The sequence below is a fragment of the Pteronotus mesoamericanus genome, unplaced genomic scaffold (assembly GCF_021234165.1).
Source record: "Pteronotus mesoamericanus isolate MK-2021 breed Mesoamerican mustached bat unplaced genomic scaffold, CSHL_Meso_final scaffold_21, whole genome shotgun sequence".
NCBI lineage: Eukaryota > Metazoa > Chordata > Mammalia > Chiroptera > Mormoopidae > Pteronotus > Pteronotus mesoamericanus.
The window spans coordinates 29,600,753-29,621,886 of NW_026555310.1; the positions used below are offsets into that span (position 1 = coordinate 29,600,753).

The window sequence follows — 21,134 nt, forward strand, 5'->3', positions numbered from 1 at the left end:
TTAAACAGCAGAAATTCATTTTATCACAGTTCTGGAGACTGGAAGTCCAAGATCGAGGTGTTTATTCAGTCTGAGGGCTGTGAGTAAAACTCTGTCCCAGCCTCGCCACTTCCACTACACCACCCCAATCTCTGTCTTCATCTTCATGCGGTGTCCTCCCTGTATACATGTCTATATCCAAATTTTCCATTTTCATAAGGATACCAGTCATACCGGATTAGGCGCCCACCCTACTCCACAAATGAGCTCATCTTAACTAATTACTACATCAGCAACAACCCTAGTTCCATAAGGTCACATTCTCAGATATTGAAGTTAGGACTTCAACATGTAAATTTTGGGGAGACATAATTCAACTCATAGCACTGACTTTCCTTAACACCTACTTTAGTTATGGCAGATTTTACCTCATACCATATATGCAAAAAAAAAAAAATGTTGAGTCAACATGTATGAGCTAAGTTCAGTGTACAAGGTATATCTGCATGTCTCTAAACCAAGAGGAAGCTGGTCTGATTGACAGCTGGATAATGAGTCTGTCCTCAGTAGCGCATGACAAGGGCAAACAGGCCCTTGGGGCCCTCCTGAATCCCATATGTAAACAGAAGTGTAATAATATGGCACATATGCATTGAAAGGCTGTGTTTGAACTGAGAAAAGGGTGTGCGATTTGGTAGCGTGAACTTGTGAACTTGGCAAACTCTCTTACTGGTCTCAATTTTTTTTTTTTTTTTTGCTTTGGAATATTGGTGATAGTCAAGTCCTCACAAAATTATTAAAATCTGAGCTACTTATCAAGCTACACAGTATAGAACATTTGGAGTCCAATCAGGGCTTTGTGCCTCCCAGCCTGCCCTTCTTTGTCCCTTGACAGAGAACCATAACCTTAAAAGTAAAACAAGAGCCAGGATGTAATGCTTATGATTTTAATGATGATTGAAAGTTGGAGAAACGAAAGGCCAAATTTACACCTCTGAAAAGTCCATAGTCACCAGCTGATCTATCAGTTCTGAAACAGAGAGAAGGATTTTAGACATAAGTAATAACAGCCTGAGCATGATCTATGCCTGGTATCTCTACTATTAAGTAGTCTCATTATAAGACAACACAGGAAGTTAAGAGAGAGGAGAAGAAGGAGGAGTAGGGAGGTGAAGGTGGAAGGAGGAGGCCAGGAGAGGGGGAAAAAAAGGGAAGAGAGGATTAGAGAGGTGGTGGGATGAGAGGAAGAACTTGGGGAAGTTGTAGGCTAATGTAAGTAAAGGGAGTCAAGGTAGAAGTAACACTTGCTCTTAAAAGAATGGAGGAAACTTTTCTATTTGTAAGCTTGAGGCAAGGAGAATTGTGGCAGAGACAAATCTGGAAAAACAGTTTGAGTGATTAAAGTCAAGGTTAAAAACAAGAGAAATAAACAGAAACAAAAATAAAAAAGAAATATTTACAGAGAAATTCACTAGATTAATGAATAAAGTAGAATAATACCTAGGGCATCGCTGGAAGCCATCTTTAGTTGGTTTTCCTGGTCATTGGCCACCACGCTGACCACGCTGGCCGCCTCTTTCACGCTGTCTTCTCTGGCTACCAGGGCCACTCTGGCCACCTTCCCCACCTCTGCTGTGTGAGTTTTCCTGGCTTTCCTGGACATTTTGGCTGTGAGGTTCACCCTGCCGACCATGGCCTTTTTGGCCATTTTTTTCATGTTTGCCCGTTTTGCCATGCTGATCTCTGTCTTCTTCCTGAGAATTGACTTGTGAGTCCTCTGAGGATTCTTCAACTGGTTTATGATCTTCTTCAGTGAGAGAATGGATTCATAAAGAAACAAGGAAAGAGAAAAGTTAGCCATAAACTTAAATGAGGCAAGTAAGAAGATGGTAGCCTAAATTTAGTTAGAAGTAATATATTCCTCTCCTCTCTTTTGATGTTTTTGCCACCTATTCTATAGTGCCATCTATTCTAATTTTGCTGTGATATACATAAAATTATCTATAAACCAGCAGATATCTCTGCTGTCTCTGATGTCTAAGAGAAACCACCAGGTGGAGTCACCGTGTCTGCCTATAGATATACATGATAGATTGGCACAAATCTATTGAACAGGGGAAATTATCAGCCACCTCGCCCTTCCCAATAGCAGAGCAATCATATAACACCCACCCTTCCCTCTCTTCTGTCAACTGTTAAGTGTGTAGACAAACAGAGAGTATATATAAAGCCCACTCTCTATTTTGTCCTTTTGCAAATTTCTCACTAAATCGCAGCCCTCACCGTCTGTTGCATTAACTGTCAGTCATTTCTTCATGGTCTCATGGTCATCACTCTTTTTAATCAACAGTATACTTATTATTTTTTACATTCAATATTATTTTGTATTAGTTTCAGGTGTGCAGCATAGTGGTTAGACAATCTTTTGTGTTCCCTGATATTTCCAGTACCCACCTAGCATCATACATAGTTATTAGAATATTACTATGTTCCTTATGCTGTACTTTACATCTTGTGACCATTCTGTAATTACCAATCTGTCATGGCATCACTCTTACAATCATTCCCTTGTGGATATGACCTACACTTTGTTGCATGCCCATTGTGCCTTAAATCAGACACTGAGATTCTAGGCTTAAAAGACACAGTCTGTACTCTCAAGTTGCTTATTCTTCATTGGTGTCAGGTCAACAAATGACTTTCTGTATCACTCCCTTATTCAAAAATCTTTCTGTGGCCCATAGAATAAATTACAAATTCAGTTTGCCATTCATAGTGTCTTTCATAGTCCGGAACTAATCCACACCTCCAGCTTTACCTTTTTATTCACTTCAGCCTTCCTGGATTATTCAGTGTTCCTAGACCACTGAAATGTGGTGATATATGCATAGATTTAGCCATGGCTTTAACTCTGCTTTCTTCCGTTCTCTGAGATCCAGAGCACATGGCATCTCCTGTGAGAGGCCTTCCTTCTTCTTCCTTGCTCTGAGCTGCCATAATGCCTTTTTGGGCCACTTTTCTGAAGGTGATTATCTTCATGTCTAAGCTAAATCTTCCATTAGAACTTGAGTTCCTTAAGGACAGGTGCAATGTTTCATTTACTTTTGCATCCTTGGTATCAAGACTAGGATTCTGTCATAGTTATTAAGTATTAAATTTTATTAAATTAATGTTGGGGTAGAACATGTAAATCATCAAAGCATTGTTCTCAGGAATCCTTATAGTCATGCTGTTACAGGGCCAGGTAACTTAGACAGGAAAAAAAAATCAAAATGAAAGTAGTGACCATATTCTCTAGACCCATGAGAACTCAATCTAAAGCTAATCATTGCTTTTTTTTTTTGGTCTTCTGTGCTCCTTTTGCAACATGACACTACTAAGATTAAACTATGTGGTAAAATGGTTGAGAAAAAAAATGTTAAAGGTTAAGCATGATTTTTTTTTTTTGCATTAAAGTAAAAATTGTAGAAATTTTGGATTAGCTTACTGACCCAGAGGCTCCTAGAGTTCTTTTAGAAAAATTCTAGATAAGTTGATTGAATTAAAATAACTCACCTATTATTTGGGGTTCTTCCTCTTCATTTTGAGGGTGTTCTGCAAAGAAGAAACAACAACAAAAAAAGAATATAGTATGAAATGACATCATAACCTAAATGGAATGATCATAAGTAAGGAACTGGGGAAAACCATTAAGCATGTAAAGGTTTTCTCTAAGCAACCAAATGTTTGTTTATTGAATTCTGTTACTTCTTTGGTAACATCACTTACAATTCATTAGCTCTTCCTAGCACTCCTGTCTTTTCTCATATCCTTCCTTCTCACTCCCGTCTATGTCATTAAAACTGATTTCAAATATTTCATTTGAAATGTGTACAGTTAAAAATGACTTTAACTTTCACATACTTTGAGATATCTTACCATTTAAACAGATATCAAGGCTTAGATAACAGGAGAACAAAATAGTAGTACTGTAAATAAATAAAGTGCAATGGTAAACAATGTGAGGGATTTGTAGTATTCAATCATTTGCCTTTGTATTATTTAAAGAAAACATTTACAAGTGAGTAGTGTGCCATGTTCTTTAAAAAAAAAATTGTTTATTGTTTTCAGAGAGAGGGCAAGAGGGGGAGAAAGAGAGGAAGGAAAACATTGATCAGATGCAACTCAGGCAAGTGCTCTGACCAGAAATTGAACTGGCAACCTTTCACTTTGCAAGACAGCGCCCAAAAAACTGAGCCACAAGGCCAGGGCAGGGTGCCATGTTCTACTGATGTTTAAACACCAGGTCTCTGACACAGAAGATTCCAATGTGAAAAGGAAGGGGATAGGTCACATCTAACAATAAGACTGAAGACCACTAAAATTTAGGCTTTTGTCATTCCTTTTTGCCTCTCTCTAGACTTAGTTTTGAGAGTTTTCAAAAGACAAACACTAAGAAAAAAAAGTATGATAAGTTTTGAAGACAAAAAGAAAAGAATATCTCCTTGAATAAGGAATTACCTGGAAAGTTTTCATGATCAGTACCTAAAATTTAAAAAGAAAAAGTAGATAAATTTAAAATATGATTTGCTAAAACCCTAGGTATACATTTGTAGAAAGACAAGTAGGGTTAGATTTAAGAAGTTAGAAAATTCTTAAGAAAACTAAGAGTAAAAATAATAACAATATGTTTGCATACAATCGATCAACATTCCCTAAGGCAGAATATCTGATCATTGCTTCTGAAACAGAGATTAAAAAGGACTCAACTATTTTATAAATTCTGTATTATATATGATGAAATAGAGAGCTGCAATGATTGTAGACAAAATATACATTATGAGACCTCTTGCAACAGAGAAAATTTGAGAATTGAAACTATCTGCAGCCATATAGCTTACTGTCACATTGCCATGACTTTACTATTCCAGAAAATTCTTGCCCCAAAATAAAAGATAAAATAAAAGTCCATAAATCTAAAAACAGCAGATGTCACACCCTGAAGATACTGGCTTTGGACCTAGGCTCAGGTGATCAGAGAAATATTTGCTATCACTGGAAAGCAGAAACTAATGTTACCTCTTCTTTTATTGACCTACTTTCTGAAAATAAAGTACTTAATTTCTGAGAAGAGTCAATTCGACTCTGTTCCATGAAGTTTAAGCCTATCATCACTTTGATAATCCCTATTTCCCTCTCTTACCATTGCCAATATCCTGAGCTGAGCTCAGAGCCAGCAAGGCCGCCGAGAGCAAGAGCAGAAACATCTTGGTAGAAGCCATGGCGTCTCTCTCTCTCAATGTTGTAGGACCTGCAGATGCATTCCTTTATAAGACCAAGGAGAACAATATTACCTTTGAAGTCCATGGGTTGGCCACTGTCATGCATGTCTGATTTGCTATTTGGGCCTCAGCCTTCCTGTTGGGTTTAAGGGCTGGTCAAGCTCTTCAATAAAAAACTGTAAGTTGGTCAGGTTCTTTAAAAAAAATTGCTTATCATCCTCAACTATTATTTATAAGTATTAATAATTATCTTCTATTTTGTTAACATTTAGTTTATAACTGTGGTTCTTTGTTTTACTACCATACCCAACATTGTTCAAGCTGAACAAATGCCAGTTTTTCAGGCCTCTTTCTTACAGGATGAGCCAACAGATAATTATGAAATGAAAGGCTAAAATAACAGAAATAAAATCCCAAGATGAAAGAACAATGAAGGGTCAAAAAAGACTAATATATCTTTTTATTTTTTATTATTATTGGTTTTGGAGAGAGAGAAGAAGTGGGGGAAGAGAGGAAGAGAGAAAGAGAGAAAGAAACACTGATCTGTTGTTCCATTATTTATGCATTCACTGGTTGATTTTTGTATGTGCCCTGACCAGAAATCAGATAAGTTATCCTAATATGGCTTGAGAAATGAAAGTAGTTGCCAGAAAGAGGCTAAAACCACCTTCAGACTCAAAGACTATCGTTATTCAGAATACCCTTGAGTTCATGACTTGAATGGACTGTGAAATCTTAAAATTAAAAATAATCAGAATAATGAGTGGGTTAGAAAATAATATTGTACAAGGAATCATTGAGTGAATTAATAGTATTCATCTTGGAAGGGGAAGAGTAAAACTAATCATATTAATTTTACTGTTATATAGAACAAAGAACAATTCCTGTGTGTAGAATTCTGGAAGGTACAAAAAAGAGCTATTGATTTTAAAAAGAGGATATTTTGCAGATAATATAAAATAATGTAAAATAGTTTCTTATAATTAGTCAAGTGATTTTAGATAACTTTATGTTTAACTTAAAATTATCTTAGATAAGTTTCAATTATATTAGACTAACAAAAATACATTTCTTGGAATTTTTAAAACTTGAAAAAATAGATTGAGTTCTTTCAGGAGAAAATTAGTTTTTTTAAATCATCAGATATTGTCAGGCAATAAGGGATTTATAACTAAATGTTTAAAAAAAACTCTGAAGATTTATTGGGGTAGAATAATTTGTGTCCAACTATCTCTTTAAAATGTGATCAATGGAGGAAAGGCTTCTATTTCCTTTGGATAAAAATTTAAGAAATTATATGACTTTTCTGATCATTCTTAGATAGTAAAATGTAGCAATTAGTTTGTAACAAAACAGTCTCAATTCAATATATTAAAATACCTAACCCCATGTAACAGTCGTAGTTTTGGTATTCATTCTAAGTTACAACCATTTTTCCTGCATCCAGCTAAGGCACTCTATAGGCAAGTCACTTGTCTCCTGGCTGGCCAAAAGGTGCACTCAGCTATTCTTTTCCCCTGCTTATCTATTTCCCCACTCAATAGCAGTTCTTTTTGACACCTCCTAGGATGGAGGTAAAGGAGAGGCTTATTAAAGGAAAGGGAATTGAGAAGCTCTTATCTGATTGGCATTGACATAAGCAGGCCCTATATTCTCTAGGCCTGACAAATATTTAAAGATGACCGCCCATTGGAGTACATCCATACCTTCTTTAAAGACTTCAAATTGTTGCTATTATACTACCTATAAGTCCCTTAATGAAAACAAATGTATTTCTTATTTGCTTAATTACAATCCATCAGTACAGCTGCCTTGTCTTGAGATTCCATTGCTTCTCCCATTCATGTTATTAGACATGACCTAAGATGATTCCTCACAGGCTCCCTCTTGTGCCTAATTTGCATCCGGTTTATGGAAAACACCCTTGTTTGCCTGAAGATCTCGGATGTGCTGGGCAATTCCACCTCAGCCAATTCTGCTTCACTACGTCTACGAGCAGTTACCAGCCTACTTTCATAACTACCTTTAGATATCTCAAAGGATTCAGACACTAGTTCAATGTGCTCAACACACATAAGGTCATAGTTATTCCACATGGAACCTTGTGCAAATAAGAAGAATCCCCTTTGGGCAGATACAGTCCTGCTGTTTCACAGTTTAGCAAGCTTACTGGTGGGTGGGTTTCTATCACAAGTTGCTCCCTTAGCCAGTTTTCCTTCTGCAAAGCACAACTTGCTCCCCATATAAGGTGGCCCTGAATATACATAGCCCTACCCAATTTTAGAGAACCTGTGAAGAGCTCTTGAGTAATCTCCATGCCCTCTATCTTGACTTGAGGTGAAGAGAGAAACATCATCCAAGGCATTCCCTGTCCATGGTGGTGAAAGGGAGTGGGGCGGGGCAGGGGGTGAGCCACGGTGGTGGGGTGGCAAAGGTATTCACAGAACAGCTCTGTTCAAAAAATTCTCCTCATAAACGAGCCTCTCAATCTTTTCTCTGCACATTTAGATCAAAGTGATGATAGGCTTAAAAGATAGATAACTAGTTTTTGTTTTCTCCTCTTTCAAAGTCCTTCGGAGTATCTTATTTCATAACTCAGTTTGGTATCTGATAGCTATTATATACTTGTTGCCTTAGTTGGAATTTCTAATTAACATTATGTTGTGTATCTGCTGACCCTACTAAACCCAAGGTGGGCAGATCATTTCTCTGCCCCACTTTTCGCTGAGGACATCCACCAGGCCTCCTTAGCAACTGTACAAGAGGTAAAGAGTTCCACCTGAGGCTATACTGATGCTTCCTTAGACTGCCATCTGTCTCAGTCCATTCAAGCTTTTATAACAAAATATCATAAACTAGGTGGCTTAAAACAACAGAAATTTATTTCTCACAGCTCTGGAGGTTCAGAAGTCCAAGATAAAGGCACTGACAGATTTAGTGTCTATTGAAGGAATACTTTATGGTTCATCTTCTCTGTGTCCTCACATGATGAAAGGGACAAAGGAACCCTCTGGGGTCTCTTTTAGAAGAGCATTCATGGCATTTATGAAGGCTTCATCCTCATGATCTATCACCTCCCAAAGGTCTTATCTCCTAATACTCCCACAATTAGGGATTATGCTTAAAAATTTGAGTTTGAGGCAACACAGCCCTGGCCAGTGTGGGTAAGTTGGTTGGAGTGTCATCCCATAGACCAAAAGGTCATGGATTCAATTCCTAGTCAGGGTATATACCCAGGTTGTGGGTTTTATCCCCCGACAGGGTGCATATGAAAAGACAATCAATTGATGTTTCTCACATCAGTGTTTCTCTCTTTATCTCTCTTTCCTTTCTTCTCTCTCTAAAAAAAAGCAATGAAAAAGATGTTCTCAAGTGAGGATTAAAAAAAAAAGAATTTGGGAGACACTAACATCCAGTCTATGGCACCATCAAAAAAGCTCTTTATTCTTCAGAGGATTGCCTATTTCAGGACTTCTCTATGTTACATTCAAAATAAATACAACTTATTTTATTAAAAAAATTTTAGTTGAGAGCTAAACTAATTTAAACTTTTCACTAGCATCATTATCCCACCCTTCAAAATTCAAGAGGTCTAGGGTCCACCATGTGTAGTGCCAATTAGAGACTAAAGCAAAATTAGCTTCATCTCATCAGCTCAGCAGTAAGCTTACTCTTATTTCAGTGTTATAGGAATGCAAGGATCTCTTTCCTAATTGACTCATTAGAGCAAAATTGGAATTGCAGCTTTGCAATGAAGTATATTAAATGAAAGTATTGAACAACATAGCACAATACTGAGCTATGTGCTAAGTTTGGCCACTAACTTTTAGTAGACTTAGCTAACTTCTTTCTTTCTTTCTTTCTTTCTTTCTTTCTTTCTTTCTTTCTTTCTTTCTTTCTTTCTTTCTTTCTTTCTTTCTTTCTTTCTTTCTTTCTCTCTTTCTCTTTCTTTCTCTCTTCCTTCCTTCCTTCCTTCCTTCCTTCCTTCCTTCCTTCCTTCCTTCCTTCCTTCCTTCCTTCCTTCCTTCCTTCCTTCCTTCCTCTCTCTCTCTCTCTTTTCTTATCTGGTAAGTACCTATTAACCACAGAGATTTTTTCTTTTTTAGAATTCAAAGTTTTCCTCTAAGAAGTATGAAAGAAACATACTAATAGATATTTATTTGCAATTCCTCTTTTTAGAGTTCATTCTTCTCCACTGATAGATAAAATATAAACAAATTAGAACATTTGCCAGGCTAGTCAGCTATGGTTTATACCAAAGAGCTCTTTGCTCTCTGAATGCATACAAGTTATTATCCATATGATTCATACATTTTCATGCCATATTACAGAGCATGTCTGTGAAAAATGTAGGTGTTTATTTAATATTTCTTAAACTAATGAGTTTCTAGTTACACAAATGGGAAAAATTCATCATACTGAAGTTGACATCATAATGGATGACCTTCATGGATCTTATAAATTTATTACATGCTTTAACTTAAGCAAATTAATAAATGTCAATGCCTTGGATTTCTTCTATGTATTTTCCAAAGCAAACATTAAAAGATTAAATCAATATAAGATGAAAGATTAAAGTAATAACAATTACATAAGAAGACAAAACGGGAAATAACAACCTGTACAGCATGTGAACTTTCAGAATAATTTACAGGAATTTCAGTGATCAAATTGAAATTAGTGTGCCATCTGAAAATCTCCCCAAATTTCTTAGATGTCATAGTCTACAGATACATTGGGGAACCACTACTTGTTCTTCAGTGTCCTCTTCTGGATAGCAGAAAACATATGCTTTGCAGTATAGTCACTCCCAGTCCCAATAGAGCTCAAAAAGAATTAAAACAATAAATCAAACACAAGGTTCAAATACAGATGACACTGAGCTTTTAATGACACGTATATTTTAAGAACGACACTTGAGAGTAATATTTTGGCACTTGCTTCTGAATCCATTTCTCCGCCAATATCTAGGGGGAAAAAACAGAGGAAGAAATAATTCAACTAAGAGTTGCAAATCAGCCTCAAAATCTCAGATGGGGTATGATTTATGTTGCCTTAGAGAAAGAAGGAGAGGAGTAAAGATCATAAAAGAAAGGAAAAGTTCAGGTTGTTTAGTGAAAGATAAAGAACCTTGTTAAAATTATCAATTGCATGAGTAAATTGGTTGCATCTATCCAATATATACCCAGTGCCTAGCATATTGTGAGTATTCAATAAATATTAGTTAAATGAGTGAATGAGTGAATGAATGATTGAATGAATGAAAAAATCAGGTGGAGTATACATAGAATTTTCTTCCAAGATAGTATGCCCATTTAAATGTCATGGATAAAGGGATCTAAATCTATACCACTCTAACCATAAATTCTATCCTAAAGTTACAATTGGATATAAAATAAGAGACTGGGTTAGATGAATATAAGACAAAAGACTCAGAAAGTATTTTAAAATTAGAGAGTTAAAGATGAGGGGGTCATGTTACTTGACTTACTATGCTTTAGGTTGTTTAGGTAAGTTGAAAATTTTAGGGTCACCAGAGAAGGTGTGTGTACTTCAGGGAACACCTAGAGGTACTAGTTTTTCATCACACCTTGGTAGTCTTTATCTTTTTTATGCAAGGATCCTCAGAACAATATATGCAAAGACTGGAGTATTGTTTAAATTGCTGTGTGCCAGTATGGGGTCCAAATTTTGCTTGACTTGAGTCTTGACTGTTGCTCTGTTGGTTTGTCTCAAAAGACTGTGTATATCCAGGACACATACCGAGTTACTTTCATCTGTAAACAATAAAAATTTTTAAAAAACTGTGATTTTTACCTTTCCTGTATTTCTACAAGGAACTTAATTAAAGATATGTCCATAGTCACCCTAATTATGGTCTTCTGTTAGCTTATTTCTCTCCATAAGTCATGTTTCAAAGTACTATAAATCACTACACAGTTAAATATTATCAGTAATTAATGAAGGGCTGATAAAGAGCTTCCCAGACAGAAAAAAAATAAAGGAGATCATCATCACCATATCATTATTATATGAAATGTTAAAGGGACTTATTAAGAAAAAGAAGATCAAAACTATGAACAATAAAATGGCAGTAAATACATATCTATCAACAATTGAATCTAAAAAATCTATAGATTCAATGCAATCCCTATTAAAATACCAATGACACATTTCACAGATTTAGAACAAACATTTCAAAATATTTCAAAAACTTATGTGGAACAAAGAACAGCCCCAAATAGCATCAGCAATCTTGAGAAACAAGAATAAAGTAGGAGGGATCACAATACCTAATATCAAACTACATTACAAGGCCACTGTAATCAAAACAGCCTAATATTGACATAAGAACACACACATGGATCAATGGAACAGAATAGAGATCCCAGAATAAACCCATGTGTCTATAGTCAATTAATATTTGGCAAAGGGAGCATGAGCATATAATGGAATAAAAATACCCTCTTCAACAAACGGTGTTAGGAGAACTGGACAATATGTGCAAAAAATGAAACCAGACCACCAACTTACATCATACACCAAAATAAACTCAAAATGGGTAAAAGACTTAAAATATAGGCAGTAAAATTTCAGACATTCCACGCAACAATATTTTTGCTGATATATCTCCTAGAGCAAGGGAAATAAAGAAAAAAAATAAACAAATGGGACTACATCAATTTAAAAAAGCTTCTGTACAGCTAAAGAAAACATGAGCAAAATGAAAAGAGAATGAGCTATATGGGAAAACATACTTGTTAATGATACCTTGGACAAGGGTTTGATCTCCAAAATATATAAAAAACTCATACTACTCAACACCAGGAAGACAAACAATCCAGTTAAAAAATGGGCAAAGGACCTGAACTGACACTTTTCCAAGGAGCACCTACAGAGGGCCCAGAGATACATGAAAGGATGCTCAGCATCACTAGCCATCACAAAGATGCAAATTAAAACCACAATGAGATATCACCTCATGCTGGTCAGAATGGCCATCATTAATAAACCAACAAATAGCAAGTGCTGGCGAGGATGTGGAGAAAAGGGAATCCTACTACACTGCTGATGAGAATGCAGACTCGTGCAGCCACTGTGAAAAACAGTATGGAATTTCCTACAAAAAACTGAAAATGGAACTGCGTTTTGACCCAGCAATTCCACTCCAGGGATTATAGCCTAAGAATGCAGAAACACCACTTCAAAAGAACTTAGGCCCTTATGTTCATAGCAGCATTATTTACAATAGCCAAGTCCTGGAAAAAGCCCATCAGTAAATGAGTGGATAAAAAGCTGTGGTACAATTACACAATGGAATACTACGAAGCAGAAAGAAGGAAGGAATGCCTACCTTTTACAACAGCATTGATGGAGCCAGAGAATATTATGCTGAGTGAAATAAACCAGTTGGTGAAAGACAGATAAATACCATATGATGTCACCTATAAAAAGACCCTAATGAACAAAAAAACAAGCAAAATACAATTAGAGGCAGGAAAACAAGGAACAGACTGACAGTGACCAGGGGCAGGGGGAGGGGGATAAAGGTAGAAAGAAGGGGAAGAGACTAGTTAAGGAACAGGTATGAATGAGCCCCAGACATGGACAGCAGGGTGGGGATGGACTGTGGGACGCAGGCTGGGTGGAGGAGAGAAAAAGGGGGGAAAATGGGGGCCACCATAATAGGATAACAATAAAATATTTATTTAAAAAATTAAGCAAACAAGAACAAGGACAGAATCATGGTTACAGAGAGCATTTTGATAATTGTCAGATGTTGGGGGTTATACAGGAATGGGTAAAGAGGCGAAGGGATTGAGAAGTACAAATAGGTAGTTACAGAATAACGATGGGGATGTAGACTGCAGTATAGGAAATGGAGTAGCCGGAGAACTTATACGCATGACCCATGGACATGAACAATGGTGTGGGGATTGCCTGAGGGGGTGCTGGGTGGAGGAAGAAAAGGGAGAGAAATTGGGGCAACTGTAACAACATAAACAATAAAACATAATTTTAAAAAATTAAAAAGTAAAATAAAAAATCCGACATACCTCACTTTGAGTTCTTTCTTTCTTCATAGTCCCTCCCCACCTCCACAGGTATGATCCAAGGCTCTTCTCTCCCCTTAGCCAACAGCAGAAACTAAAAGGCCAGGAAATGACCACTCACAGACGCCAGACATAGGAGGAGACAGTGGGGGCCAGTGAAGGAGTTAAAAACATTGAGGGTTGTGGGAAGGCTTGATAAAGAGCGTCTGGGAGAAGCTCTTTGCCTTCTCATGTGTTCTCTGAGCCTCGGGAATGAAAACCTGAAATCATGGGTGGAACTCTGGGACAAAATATTTCCCGCCACAGACCCCATTATCTGACAAAATCAGTATTGGCTGCATTGTATCTCCTGAACTTGAAGTAAAAGATTGATAAAATATATGTGTATTCTCTGGGCTTCTGTATATAAGATTTCCCAGATGACAGACCTTTGGACTACAAAATTCTGGAGGATGCAACCATTGGCTCAGTAAGAACTAGTAAAATGACTAAATGCACACAACCTAACACTAAGAGCAAATTTGGAAGTTAGTGATATTACCAAGCCAGAACAGAAAAGAGTTTCCAAAAGAAGGGAATGAATAATAATGTCAAATACAAATTCATTTTGAAGCCTATTGAAGGCTAGTTTTGACAGATGGCACTGGAAACCAGATTGCTATTGGTTGAAGTAAAGTGGATTCTACAAATGAAGACTATTTGTTCAAGTTAGTTAGCTAATACATAGTTAGTTTGAAGATTAGGTAGGTTGGCATTCTCTTTCCTTTTTTCTTTTTTTGTTTGTTTCATTTTGGATAAGGGAAGGTTTGCCCAGGAAGGGGTAAAGGGAAGTTGCCAAGGGAGATATAAAGCTAGATAAGAGTCAGGAAAAATCAAATAACAGCATAATATTTAAGCCCTGGTTTCTTTTGATGACTTCCTTTGGGACTGATAAGAGAAGAACCTACAATAATTTGAGCTAGATTTTACTATGTTGTGACTATGCTTTTTGATGGAGTTTTATATCATACATGAGACTAGGATGCCACACTGTGGTCATTGTTAGTACAGCTTTTGTACTATTTCCTTTATATACTGTTACATTTCTAGATAAAAAATTACAACCATTTTCATGGCCCCTTTATTGTTTGGTTAATACAGCTTCCTATTTTAAGATTCTTTTTGAGTAATACATAACATTAAAAAATATAAGGCCAAATAAACAATACAACAGACCAACAGGAATTGGGCTAAAGTAGTAAGATTCAAAACGTGGGTTACCAGACCTATGTATATAATTTTTAAATTTAGTTGAAAACTTTGTAAGGGAACCTGAGATTAACTTGTAATTAGATGAACTTTTAAGTTATGTTACACTGTGTCTATGTTCAAAAAGTTATATGACCTTTTAAAATAATAGAAATCTTAGGATGGAGAGATTCAAGTAATAAACTACGCTAGTTATTATTAATATTATTCAAAGCACTACTTTTTAATTATTCATTCTGATAGCACACACATTATAATAACTTCAAATATAGCTCTAGAGGAGTTATCCAATCAAATATATTCCATTCTTGTCCATTCCACCTGGCCCTTTTTAGTATCTTTGTATTTGATTTTAACAGCTGATAACTGACTTAGTACTCTATCAAGGCCCATGGAGGTGAGTATCACTTGTTTATATCACATAGCCTAGCAGTAAAATGGTGAATTTCGTACTTAATTTTACACTATCTTATTAAATGTAGTCAACGTACTCTCCCATGAAGGTTGTTCCTTGAGGGCAATTACATATCTCTTTTATGCCATATATATATATATATATATATATATATATATATATATATACACACACATAAATATGATATATATAAGATATATATATATCTTTAATTTAAAGTTAAGTAGATTAAGAAGGATGTTTTCCTAAAATTATATAAAACCTATTTGATCAAATTAATATTTAAGACTGTATAAAATTATTTTTATTAACTAAAGTAAAAAGTATGTCAACAAAAAATTGTCTTTTGATTGCTTGATTGATTCAATAACCTATTAAAAGTGCTGTTCAAAATAAACCAAATTTCTCCCTAAAAATCTTAGTACCATATAGGGCAACAACTCTTGAGAAAGGGAAAGAGAAACTTCTGTATTTGTTGTTGTTCTGTACTAGTGATTAAAGTAATTAGCCATGCTGAGTAATTGATAGAAGGATCAATAGGCTTAAAGAACAAACATGAAATGAAATCATGATTTAAAAAGTAATCTGTTGAGTAAATTGCTAGTAGTGAGTTGTTCTTTTGGGATTGAGGTCTGTATATTAATCTAGTTCTCTCACTTCTTGTTCTGTGTTTGTTTTAGGAAAAAAGAAAACAAAAAGATGACTGAGAATAGTTCACTCATCAAAACGTTGCCATACCTTTTATCATATTGGACTTCCTACTCTTGGTTTAAACTTTTTGCTGGGCTATGCTCAAAGCCAGCAAAGTAACTAAAAGGACAGGGAAAGCATCCTTAGATTAGAGTTACATTCTCCTTTTTTCTGGAGAAATTTGGGGTTTCTCACTTAACACAGTTTATAAAGAACAATGTACTTTGTTGCTACACAGGAAGGACATGTCTTTTATCTGATGGGTCCTTTCAACCAGAACATACCCTTCATAAGATTTATCACCAGTCTCACTGCATTATATATTATTAAAATTGTCAAGAGACAATAGGGCTTCTGCTGTCTTCCTTAACTGTGATGAGAATCATAAAGAATGAAAAATTAAGAAAGTGCAAATGTAATTGCTTGATGACACAGGATACTTTGGGGGAGGATATAGGAAGAACTTTCTGATTGATCTTAGACCATGTTAACTGTGATTTTTTATTGGGAAGGTGTTGTCCATCATGAATACACCCCTCCAGGCCAAACAATTAATAAGGAGTACTACCTCAATATTCTTAAGTCAGTTGAGAGATGCAACATGACAAAAATGGCCAAAGCTATGGGCAACTGGTGATTGGCAGCTTTATCACAACAATGTGCCCTCTCATGCATCATGTCTTGTGCAGAGTTTTTGGTGAAACATCAAATCACTCAGGTGACTCAGTCTCTTCACAGCCCATATTTGATGCCCTGCAACTTCTGGCTTTTCCCAAAACTAAAATCACCTTTGAAAGACAAGAAATTTCAGACCATTGATGAGATTCAGGAAAATACAACAGGGCAACTGATGGTGATTGGGAGAACCCTGTGAATTTCCCAGGTGCCTACTTTGAAGGGGACTGATGTACCATTGTCCTATGTACAATATTTCTTGTGTCTTGGATCTTCTTCGATAAGTGTCTCTTTTTCATAATACATGGCTGGATACTTTCTGGACAGACCTGTATTAATGATGAGGAAGATGACAATAATGATGTTCCTAGAATGCACAAATCCTTCCTTTTGGGTGTTTAAGACTGGATGAAGGAGAGGGTTACTTTCCATCTACTGACAGCATATAATAGGATATAAGATATGTGTTGGGTGAGTGGGAGAGGGAGGAACTGACTTGACCAGAAAGTTAAGGAGAAACTTGAAACAAGAGACAGAAGTCAAGGCAGTGGGGACAATGTGTTGGGTGGCCCAGGCATCAGAGGAGAAGCATCAGAACTAACATGGAGAAGAGGTACTATTTTAGCCAACTGTCTTTTTATTTCTATCTTTTATGAAAGTTAAGGGCACAAGTTAGAAAACAAATGGAGTAGTCTGTGTTGAGAAGGGAGCTGCGCAGTGCTGTGGCATGAGGCCGACTCCTCTGCTCTCTAGCCCTGAGCTCTTGGCTTCTTCACCACTTAGTTCAAGCCCTAACCTAGCAAAGCCAGGTACATAGAGGTTGGCTCAGGAGTCCCTCAGCTTTGCCTAAAAATGAGCTCAGAAAAATGGAAGGCAGGGGTGGGGGATGGGAGGGGGGTGTGCTTTCCTGGGGCTGACACTTGGTGGGGGTGCATTCCAGCTTATGCTTTAAAGCTGTGCTATCAGCTCCTTCCTCCTCCGACCACTCTGCATTCTCTAGTCACAGAAAAGAGTTGGCTAACAACTCTTGCAACTGAAAAAGTTAAGAAATTCACTTCCTCTGAAGGTGGCAACAGGGTGTCTTTCTAATAGTTATTTCTCACCACATACCACATTCTCACTTGCTTAGAAAGTTTGATTGCAGCTATGATCTGTACCCATAAAGGAGCACTCTCATATTAGGTTTGAGAGGAACGGCTGGTGGTAGGGCACAGGGGCACATTGCGGGGCAGAGCAGGGCACCTTTAGGGAGCAGTGGCCCTCTGCACATGGTGGTATCTTTACAAGTAACACAAAAGTAGTCTTATCAGGTAAGAGAGACGCAATTATTACAAATGTGGGCCAATTCCACATTGTGGTTTCACTACAGTCTTCTGTTCAATCCTGCATTCTTATGTTGATGTAGCCCTTTAGGTGAATTTCTACAGATATCTTAATGTTTAATCCAAATATCTATTTCAATGTTTTCATATTCTTTACGTTTTAAATAGCAACATTTATTGAGTATTCCTGTATGGCTTGAACTGTGATAACTTTATAAGCTTATCTCATTCAATCCCTATATAAACCTATTATTATTATTATTTCCCTTTTGCAAATGAGACCATTAAGACTTCTCCAAGGATCAGTAGGATTCATACTCAGGCAGCTTGATTTCAAAACACCCAACGTCTTAGCTCTTATTTTGATTATGATGGGCATTTGAATTACTTAACAAGGGATATAAAACAAGCTGGGAAAAGGGAGAAGGAAAGAAAACGGCATTAACTAAGCAGTTCTTATAAACAAGGCACTGCTATCTCATTCAATCATTGCTAAAAACATGAAAGCTGGGTGAAACTTTCCCCCTTTAATTCGACTATGGTAAAAGAAAACCATCCAGGATATCTGTGGCTTGTTAAACTTTGAAGCACCTTTAACTACAAGAGAAGACTTGATTTCTACATATTTTTTTATGGAGTTGGAGTCTTCTACTTCAACCCTCAAAGTTCCAGCTCCTGAAATGCTACTACTCTTCAAGGTCTTCATCCAGTGGTGCACATTTGAGAAAGAACAGAAGGTTTTATCCATGGATAATCAAAGATATATGTGTCTGATAGACCGACTTCTACCATTTGTGTTACCCTTACAAAATAGTATTAATAGTGCCTGGTGTGCATAAATACATGTACCTCTAGCATAATTAAAACTAGTTATCTCCCAATAGATATAGTTCTTTCACTTTCTCCTTTAAAACCTAAGTTTTTACTAATCAACTTTATACATCTACATTTTATCTTAAAATGATGAAGCTAAACTAGTGCAAGAGAATATTTTCCCCAAATTTTTAATTTTAAGGTGAAGAAAATCGAAGAAAACCCAAAGTGTTTTAATCACTTTTCCACGTTCATATTACTGATCATGGGAAAAGAATCAGAACTAAAACTTGGGTCTTGACTGCCAAGATTGCTTTTTTCTGTGTTACAATATTTAAGACAGTTTGAAATAGGTGTCATTACAGATGACTTTGGAGGCCTTTAAGTCTACTTGAGGGCTTCCTTGAACTCAAAGGCTTATAACTTTGTTCTGTCTTTCACTTAAAAATGCTAAGTCTCCATTATAGTCCCCTGGGTATTGGTGTGTGTACAAAAATAATAAAGTGTTGCCTATTTTGGAACACTGAACTGAGTCCAAAACATGAGAATGAAGAGATAAAGTCACAGCAATATCATCCCTATTATTTTACTGTCACAGGTTATTCACGATTGATCGATAGCCTCATTCTTAGTGATGTGCAGTGTTTCCTCATTATGAAGGTTTTCCAACTCAGGATTTAGAAAAGGCTTCTCATTCAAATTTCCCTAGGTTGTTGAGATTGGCTGGAGAGAGAGCTACCTCAGGAAAGGTGAACGTACAAAAACCAGTAAGAGTACGTGGATTCACAAGGGAACCACTGACAGCCCCTCTAGACTCTCTGATATTTTTAATTCAGAGAGGGGTGTTCTAAAAGAACATGGTATCATTCAAACTTTACTGAGCTGAGATCTGTGTTAGGTTTCTGTCCCTTCGTAAAAGAGTAAATTAGCCAAGTTCACCTTGCACTTTCATCATTTTGTGCATAGACCACCACAGAGGGCTTCTGCCAGCATGTTCAAAGCCAACCACCATATTCTTCCATCAAGAAAACAAAGCAAAGGGTCTGTCATTATTGTTGCTGATTAACAAAATGTGCTGCTAAAAAAGGTTAGAATTTTGAGAGCAAGTGCGATTCTTTTTATTTAGGACAATACCCATTTAAATTAGATATGTTGAGCTCCCCAATATATGTTCCCAGTTTTTGTTGCTGTTTTTTAAAACAACTATTTAATCTAAAGGTCTAAGCTCTTATCCCTATGAAGTTATAGTTTCTCTTTGAATTAAAAAAACAAAGCTTCAAAGATGTGAAAGAACAATGCAAGAACATCTTGCAGTCTAGTCTCTTGCCTCAAAATGGTTATATTCCTTCACGCTAACTCAGATATATTAAATCATCCTTATGACATATAAATACATAGATTTCTTGCTTTTCTGTATTCTAGAATGAACAACCTTTATTATGGCATCATTTTCATATTATTTTTCATTAATTCTTCATGATGCTATTATAAAGCTTAATTTAAAAAAATTATGTGTACTGTTCACATACTCCATTTTGAACAGAAAGTGGCTTACTTTGATAGCCAAGGGATCTTTTGTTGTTGTTGTTGTTGTTTTTAAAATTTTTCACTGTGAAAGCTGAATCAGCTTATCTGACCTAATAACAGTGGCCCTTTATGTATGGTGAAGGAGAGGGAGAGCCTGATGCTGGAGTGAAGTATTGGTTATTCAATAGAATAGTAAAAAACTAGGGCCAAAAGGAAATGAAGTAGATTTTATCTGGAACACCCTGGCTCTAAGAATCAAGTTTGCTCAAAAACTTAAAGAAGTAAGACATGGAAAGAAGTAGGCTGTCCTACTAACACCATGAGTTCACCCAATCCTCTCACACGCCTGCTCCCTAGGTATAAGGAAAATTGTACTTTTCATTCCCCTTGCCATTGGTTGGAGCATGCAACTGATTCTATGCAATGAGTATGAGCAGAAGTGACAAGCATCTTTGCTGGTTTCAGACCAGCTGAAAAAGACCTCTGTGACTCATCAGGCATATGTGAAGGCCTTGTGTTCCCTTTATAGAGCCACAAGATCAAAGAAGGCAGAATCACGCAGAAACTGCATAGAAGGCAAGGAGGCACTCAGACTCACAATGGACTTTCTATGGGGAAGGGACAAACGCAAAAAGAAAAACAAGATAACTTGTTCTCTTGAGCCAATAAGATTTGAGATTGGTTGCAGAGTAAAACCAAGAATAAAAAAAGTCCTTAAAAGAAAAATTTGAGAACTTAGAAATAAGACTAAACAGATATGAAAAAGAAAAGGAGCTTTATACCTGCATCTACTGGCTTTTAAATATTGGACTTAAAAAAAAAAGACTTAATTGTTAATAGGCCAAGATATATTTAATAGAGAATGAAGAGCAAGATTCCACAAAGTAGAATCATTTTGCCAATAGTAGCTAGTTTCAGAAATTATTGAAAAGTAGCCCCTAAAAATGTGATAGGAAATTGTAAAATCAGCAATGGAAAGGACACCAAAAGTGCTAACCGTAAAATAAAAAAATGAAGATATATCCATCACATGACTTTGAGAAGGGCTTGTATCCAGAAATGAGAAAGAGCTCTTTCAAATTCATAAGTGAGAAAACCCCTACAATAATAGATAAAGGATTTGAATAAACATTTCACAAAATAGCAAATC

General features: G+C 36.4%; 1 long non-coding RNA gene across 1 annotated transcript; it reads right to left on the reverse strand.

The window, feature by feature from the left end:
- Positions 1-1,514: 1,514 nt before the first annotated feature.
- LOC129084740 (uncharacterized) lies at positions 1,515-5,230 on the reverse strand. Its single transcript, XR_008530626.1, has 4 exons — positions 5,162-5,230; positions 4,480-4,503; positions 3,535-3,573; positions 1,515-1,786 (listed from the first exon to the last, which is right to left on the reverse strand). It is a non-coding gene; the product is annotated as an uncharacterized LOC129084740 (long non-coding RNA).
- Positions 5,231-21,134: the final 15,904 nt, after the last annotated feature.